At 30.4% G+C, this 8,617-nt stretch overlaps 1 protein-coding gene across 8 annotated transcripts in view; it reads right to left on the bottom strand.

Moving 5' to 3' along the window:
- LOC120776527 (protein phosphatase 1 regulatory subunit 12A) overlaps positions 1 to 8,617 on the bottom strand; it is a 52,059-nt gene that overhangs the window by 20,712 nt on the left and 22,730 nt on the right. Inside the window, exon 1 of one of the 8 annotated variants that reach the window (XR_005705436.1) lies at positions 1,127 to 1,329. The exons of 5 other annotated variants lie outside the window; for them this stretch is intronic. The gene's annotated coding sequence lies outside the window, so the exon portion shown is untranslated. Of the gene's footprint in view, positions 1 to 1,126; positions 1,330 to 8,617 lie in introns of those variants that run through there. 2 more of the 8 variants (XM_040107259.1, XM_040107260.1) reach the window with 2 other exon arrangements.

Raw genomic sequence — 8,617 nt, 5'->3', positions numbered from 1 at the left:
TTACAAATAAAATAAAATTAAAAAATAATAAATTAAAGTAAAAAATTTAAAAAATTATAATATATTAATAAAATAATCAAAAAATAATTAAAACAAAATAACAAATTACACGCATAAAATAATAAAAAATTCCAAAAAAATGATAATAAATTGAATTACATAATTTGAAAAAAATAGAGATAGAAATACAATAAATTTAAAAATAATAAATGAAACCAAAAAAAGAATTAAAAATAATAATAAATTACAGTAATAAAAATTTAAAAAATAATAATAAATTAAAATAATAATCAAAAAAATAAATATAAGAAAATAAAATTATATGGAAAAAAATTAACAAATATTAAAAAAACTGTAATACTAAAAAGTAAAAAAATATGCATAAAAGTATATCATTTATTAAAAAAAGTTAAAATATAATAATAAATTAAAATAAAAATGAAAAAAAAGTTGTTTTAAAAAATTTAAAAACTTAAGAAATCAAATAAAATTTAAAACAAAAATTATAATCAAGAAAAAAAAATTATTTTAAAAAATATAGAAAGAAAATAAGAGTAAAAATAAAATTTTAAGTAATAAAAAACTAAAAAAAAATCAGAATAATCGAAAAACTAAAAATATAGAAAAAAATAAATGACAAAAATATAGAAAAAAAATAAATGACAAAAATTTAAAAAATAATAATTCCTAAAAAATTACATAAACACATTAATAGTAAGATATAATATTTTAACAAATATATAACTTAATTAAAAAATGTAAAAAGTATTAAATAATAATAATAAAAATAATAAAAAGATAAAAAAAGATTTAAAAAAACATACTAAAACAAACTAATAAAAATAAAAAATTTCAAAAATAAAAGACAACTAAGAAAAGGAATTATACATAGAAAATAATAGAAATAAAGAAACAAAATCATCAATAATCAAAACAATAAGATAAAATTATAACATATAGAATAAAACAAAAACAAAATTATATAAAATTAATATTAAATAAAAAATCACAATTAAACTGAGACACGCAACGAAATCCAATCCGACAACGTTGCATCCACACTAGTAACGATTGACAGCTGCATTGTGTTGTGAGCGTTATCAAAATACATTATTCGTAAGTCTACTTTTGTGGTAAACTGTCGATAACCGCAAAAATATTTCGATTAAAGTCAATAAGATCGGTTACACCGTATACGGTATAAAAAGTTTTTACAACAAATCCAAATGCTGCACGCGTTGGAATAATGTTTAACTTATTTTTTTTTTTTTTTAATTTCAATATTGACAAAAATTGTCTTTTTATTGTATGTTAAAATTTGTATTTGCTTCGAATTTATTTGCTTTCGAGTTGTGCACGCCTAAACGTCTAAAATGAAACTAAATTCATAAAAACATAACGTAGCATTTTATTTTAAACTAAATGTTAACGTGATATTTTCCAATACTTTTTCAATAGCAGAGTCGAAACGGGAAAATACTTGCTCCGAGAGCAAGCAAGCACCCACTACGTGAAAGAAAATGAGCAACGCCACGTATGTGTGCGTATGTACATATGTGTGTATGCGGCGGAAAAGCGATTGAGCAGAGAAATGCGATCGTGAGCTTTTTTGAACTGATCGTGAGAGTTTTTCACGTAAGCCATAACGTGAGAGAGCGCAAAACATACGCCAACAACATTTTAGGGGGTTAGGTGTTGTGTCTTTGTGTGTGAATGTGCCTCGTATGGGGGGCAAGTAAGCTAAAAATGCCGCAAATGCGGAAAATTCAGGTACAAATCGGAACGCGTGCGGCACATTGACCGTTAAAGAAAGTGTTTTCATTACTTTACTTTGTTATTGTTGCATTTTGCGACACACAAACATTTTTAGAATGACACAGAGATTTGGTTAAAAAGTGAAATTTATTTATTTTTCAGTAGTAAACAGACAGTATTAAAAACAATAGAAATGATCTTTTGAAAGATAGACTTTTTAGGTTTGAATTGCGTTGCTAAAAGCTTAGAGAATTCATTTTTTTTTATTTTTGGAATCAAATTGGAACTTTGTTTCTCTTCAAGACTGTCGCACAGAAATTTAGAAGGCACCTGAAAAAGCAGTATACGACAGCGCTCCAACAAGTACTTATAGATATTAGAAAAAATAGGGGAAAATTACGATTTTGATATTCTTGAACAAGGGTCTTCCGATTTTTTACCTTACACTACTTTTGAGGGCTCTGTGGCGGCGATTTGACTAAAATTTCTGTCCGGCAAGTGACTTTTTCAAGTTTGGGAAACATAAAAACACCCTATGTACCCTTAGCACCAATAATTTTTCTATATCGCTCCCACGACAGTCGGGTCTGTCAACTCGGCAGAATTCTGGCGCTACAACATACCTTTTCTATGCCCAAATATTAGTATATCTCTATCCTCTAAGCCAATTTTCTCAGCTCTCTCCCGCACTTTCAATTATCATTCAGGTAATACGAGATCATCGAATTTTGTCACGTTATTCTTCGTGCTTTTTGTTGTTGTAACGAGTACCTAATCGTTGTTAGGATCGTAAGGATTAGATAAGTTGTCGTCGACGTCATCTAACGGTAGGGTCAGGAAACGTGCTGCTTCGACGGGGTCGGACAGAAGGGTATGGCATGAGTAGGGTTAGTAGGGTATGCAAAGAGGTGGAGTTTAACCTGCTAGAGTATCCGGAACGAAGCTGCGCAGAGTCACTCTCGTTTCTCGCGGCAACTCGACCTCTGCAATGGGTGGTGATTTGTCTCCAAGTACGCTATTAACTGAAATGGAGTCGATGAAGATGTTCATGGCTTCACTGTGAATGGCGGTCAGTGCTTGTCGGAAGTTAGTTGATTTTATCCGGACAGGGGCTGTTGTTTCCGAGACCTAACTTCGTTTAGATCGGTAAGTCTTATTCTTGGCGGTATTCGTATTCGGTGTAACTGGCTTATCAAAAATCGACGTGCAACGATCGAAGGAAACGCTTTGATTTCGATATTTCTCTTCTATGACCAGTATTGAACACGATTTCACCACAATAGGTCAAAACAAAAGTACGAGACTGAAAATTTTACGGTAATCGTCAACAAGGATGTACTACTCGTATTAGAACTAAATTTCACTTGCGAAAGTGGCGCCATCTGGCAAATAGGTGAAGCTAAGTAATTATCGCCCTCATATAAAGAATTTAGTGTTTAATAATTACATTTTATGGAAAAATAAAATAAGCTGATGCAACGAATTTTCTAAAGACAAGGAAAAACCTTCAATAAACACGCATACATACTCGAATAACGACGATTTCATACAAAAATAGCTGCACATGTGCACAGTAAAAAAATAAATTGCCGACGTCAAGACAATTGACAAGCGTTTTTCACCTGATTTTTCCCGCACACGAAAAGTATTTTTAATTATAATTCGGTCAGGTATTGGGCGAAGGCGACTTTAACAGATTTGTACATTTTCGGCAACATTGTTGACGACAACACTTTCGGCCGGAAAGCGTGTGATGAGCGTTATTGGCATTGGAAATTTTAATTGATCTAATTTTTTTCAATTAAAAGATGTCTACATTGAACTTGAATTGGGGGAAAAAAAAAGTTAAATAAAATAAAAAATAATATAAAAATTAGAGAAAATAATGTTCCTAATCCTAACCGTGCTTCCATATGTATATAATAACGGCATATAATATTTCACACTCGGCTAACATATTTGATGTATCAACTTTAAAGAAATAAACAAAAATAAAAACATAAACATAAAGAGTTTCCGATACTGCCATATATCTATTTATAGTGTCGCAGTGTTTTAGGAGCGTTTCTTGGCCAGAAGTCTAACATGCTAACAACATTCTAATATGTGTTTGACGAGCGCTCGTTCGTTTGGCTCCCTCGTATGTCAACATACGCGCACATACATACATATGTATGTACAAACTACACTTGACAGCGATCGCCGCCGCACTACTCCACTGCGCATGGGGAAGCGCGCCCAACTTCATGTCGACAATGAAGTGTTTGTGTGTTGCTTCACATGGGCACAACAACAAATTACATAAATTTTAAACGTTTGCTATTTATAAACACACCAGAAATGTGTTTTGGGGATTTAGTGATGTCTTTCAAAAAATGGTCAAAAGTTCAATGAACGGGACATTTTATATGTCAACTAAGAGCAGTGTGAAAATAGAAAAGCCATATACATACATATGTATGTATGTATGCATGTCGTTTAGGGGGCTACAGACGCAACATTTTGAAGCAAGTTTCTATTCTTTTCGTGTTCTATGATTGTTGTAAGTTCAAAGTGGGTGGTAAAGTTCTTTTTAAAGTATTTTATAATATACGGTAGATTAAAGCAAAAAGTAGCATACAAACAGGCGCTGAAAATTTAACTAGTGTACACAACTAGATTTTTAAATAGGTTACCATGTGCAATAATGAACCACTGAGAATCAAGTTTTTTAAAATAAATATTTTTTTTGATTTTCATCATCCTATTTTTTGTTTAGATAATAAGAAAATTAATGTCTGGTATGTAATATTTATTGTATGATATTATATAAGAATTAGTATACATAAGACAATATCTAGAACCTTGAACTAAAATAATATGATAATCAATAGATTTAAAAAAAAATCGGGAAGAATAATTTAACTATTTGTAAATAATTATATAGAAAGAATGGAATTGTAATTAGGCTTGGTTCCAAAACATCAGCAATGATACATTTAAGCACAAAACAGGGGTCTGAACAGTTCTTTCGTCGAAACTGCGGCATGTTTGGTAGCAAGATACAAAGCTTGGATCGAAATATGCCATGTGATCAAAATTGGCCCAGACATATACAGTTAAAATTTTCAAAAAATTGATTTTTTAAATTTTATTTTCTCTTTTTTTATATCTTCGAAATTACATGAAAATATGAAAAGTCGTTTCAAAGTGCTTGAAAGTGCATTCCAAACTTTGAACACGTTTTTCATGGTATTTTCAAAGACGGTGACCAACATTAAGTACTCGAAAACGGCTAAATCGATTAGTCTCAAATTTTAACACGAGCATTTTAAATATAGTTTTTAGTATTTAATCGAAGATTTTTTTCTCAACGATAAATATTTTTTAATAATAAATTTTTCTTTGGTCAAAAATCGTTTTTTTTTCGCCATTTTGTCAAAAAAATTTAGAAAGAAAGTTTTAGTTAGAGAATTTGGTCAATTAGTGTGTGAACAACGACTTTGGATGAATGGTTTCAATGGAATTACGAACACGGAAGTTTTTTCATTCGAAAACTTGCCACATGTGAATCGTCTATTCTCCTTTGTTAATGACGATAGAATCGAAAAAGTTAAAAAACCATCGCTTGAAAATCATTGTATTAGCAACAGAGAGACTGCAGAAGATATCCAATGGATCGACTCAAACTCATTTTGGTTAATGTCTTGGGTATGAAGCGTGTCAATGCTAAACTCATCCCAAAAGACACAAATCTTTTGCTAAAACGACATCGGTAAGGTCGTGAAAGTGATGCTTGACAACATAGATGATGATCCCTCATTCATTAAACGTATCATTACTGCTAAAGAGACGTACTATGGGCAAAAAATAGTAAGACCTTTTAATTTAAATTTCGGCGAAATATTTTTTTCTAGGTATGAAGTGACATCTGTGTCAAATGTCACATCATCAAGCGTTGGCATGATATTTATATGCTATCAGAAGGAACATACATATTTTGAAGACGATAATAAATATTTGTATTATATTGTATTTGTATACATGGACACGCAAATTTTTGCCATTCCGGTTCAAATTTGATCAGATGGTATTATCCAGGCATTTCAATTTTTAAACGGCTCAGACTGAAGCTTCAGGTATGCAAAAGAACAGCATATAACATTTGTTGCCTACATTTCGGCGCGCTCGCATTCCATTTTAAAGCGCAACTCAGAATATCAAACACAACAATAGTTTTTCACTATTTTTATTTTATAGATTTCTGAGTATAAATAATTGTCTTTATATTACTACGTTTACGGCTTTCATACATGTTTACTATAAAAGGCAATAGCGACATATTTATAGCATTCGCGCCGAGAGATTTGTGTATATTTCATATGTACATACATACAAATATACAACTACGTAGTGTTAATAGGTATTTATGAAGGCATGAAATAAACCGCAGTTATGCACACATAGTATAGGTTAGGACTACAGAAATTTGCTATAAAACAAATGTACAGCAGATGTGCAAGAAATAATGTAAATCGCTTAGCAATTTCCATTAATAGCTTTAGTTAGTACGCCAGATGAATCAGTTCTGTCTAAAGCGCACACAAACACACAGACTCATACACACACACACGAAATACATATTTGCACTTGACATCGTCAATCATAGGTTGGCCGTTAGACGGACAATTGCCATTGTTTGGCGAGGTGTGAATTATGTTAAGCTGGCGAATACAAAATGTTGACTAATGCAGAGCAGAAAATAACTACAACAAAAAAAGGCAACCGAAATAATAGAAATAAAACTTTAAACAACAATTAGAGGACATTTGCAGTGATTAACAATCGCTAAATGTTTATTTAGGCATGTTTTTAAGAAATTTATATATTGTTGTTGTTGTTGTTGTTGTTGCTTGCATTAGCTTTTACAAGCAAAATGATAATAATTTAAATCAACCGACAGTGCTTTTAAAAGCCCCAACAACAATAATATCTGCAGAATGCTTTAAATTATTGCCGACGAATTATGCGCTCTAATACCGTTGACCTCAACCATGAGGTGTACCGTTTGAATTTAATTGGTTTTTGCTAATGTTTTATTAAGCAATCGGCTTAGATATAAATTCAATGCCAATAAAAGCGAATATTACACTTGAAATTGTACATAATTTGACAAGTGAATGTGTCATCGGCGGCAGACAGCGCGGCGCGACAGACACTTACAACGGCGTCACACACGCGCCTACATACATATGTACATGTACATACATATGCAAATGCCAATGCTCGATACGTAAAATTATAACATTTCGAAGGCAAGAGAAAAACATAAAAAATATATATTAAAAAAATTAAAAAAATACATATAAGATCGGAAGAGCAAAAATATAAAAATATATTAAAAAAAATTAAAAATTAAAAAATTAAGAAATTAGAAATAAAAAAAATATACATTATATTCTTAAAAACTAGAAAAATATTAATAAAATTAAAAAAAAAAATATTTAAGAAATTAAAACAAATTTAAGATTTAAAAAATTAAAAAAAAAATATTAAAAAAATAACAAAAAAATATTTAAAAAAATTAAAAAAATATTTAAAAAATTTAAAAAAAAAAATTTAAAAAATTAAAAAATTAAAAAAAATATATAAAAAATTAAAAAATATATATATAAAAAAATTAAAATAAAATATTTCAAAAAAAAGTTAAAAACAAAAACATTAAAAAAAATTAAACAAAAAATTTTGAAATATATAATTTTTTAAATAACGAAAAATAATCGAGAGCGAGATCTTCTGATTTTGACACCTTTAAGAAAAAATTTAAGTAAAGTGAGCACATGCGTGTGTTTGTGTGCGCCTAGGGCCTATGTAGGCCACATATGTACATACATCTGTACATGTATTTGCACGCATGTATGTATGTATGTATGTGTATGCTGTTGCGCTGTAAATAATACATGCAGATAACCGTAAAAATATACATCTCACATTAACTAAGCCAAAACTGCGTGCAGCAAGTGGGTCATTGCAGCCACGAACGGCAGGTAATTAATGCTAAACAGCTGCGCTGACTGAGACGGCCGATTGATGGACAGACAACAGACAATAAACGTGCTGCTGCATAGTGAGTGACCACTACACAGCGCCGCCGAGTAGCCTTGTCCTGGCTGGGATTTGGTTAAAACGCAAATAATTGAATGGGAAGATTTTTGCGAAAAAAATTGGATTTGCTGTAGTAGAGCAAATACAGTCTATAGGGAACTTATTAGGAACGGTTCAAATTACTTCGGTAACGATTTTTCGCTATTATATTATATTATGAATATAAGTTGCTGTTGCTGTTGCTGTATCAGCAGCAAACGAGTACAAACACGAGTATATACAGATATCCCGGTTTTCTTCGGAATGTGATAAACTCCTGGCAAATTATATACACTGTTCAGAGTATAAAAACGAAATTGATACTCCAAATGGACGCATACATTGAATAATAAGAGAAAACAGCGAATGAGGAAACAATTTATTGCCTACATTTAGGTGCTTTCTGCATAAATTTTGAGATTTTTTAATACGGTATTTGGAACCGTTGTTAACTCGGCTATAATCGCGTAAGCGGTGTCTACGCCAATTAAGAAGAAGAAGAAGATTTGGAACCAAAATTTTATTTTGAAAATTTCAAAACGGTAATTAGGAATAGAAATTTTAAAATTATTTCTGTTAACTAAGATTTCGTTGATTATAAAAATGAAAAAAAATTAAATTATCAATTAATATTACAAAAATAAAAATAATTTTAAATATTTTAGTTTCTTAATGCACTATTTGCAACCCTGGCAAAATTTAAAAATGTTTTATTGAAAAAAAATCGTTTCCGATTAGT

Source organism: Bactrocera tryoni, chromosome 5, assembly GCF_016617805.1.
Source record: "Bactrocera tryoni isolate S06 chromosome 5, CSIRO_BtryS06_freeze2, whole genome shotgun sequence".
Lineage (NCBI taxonomy): Eukaryota > Metazoa > Arthropoda > Insecta > Diptera > Tephritidae > Bactrocera > Bactrocera tryoni.
The sequence above is the reverse complement of the archived record's forward strand: the minus strand, read 5'-3'. Positions and strand labels throughout refer to the sequence as shown.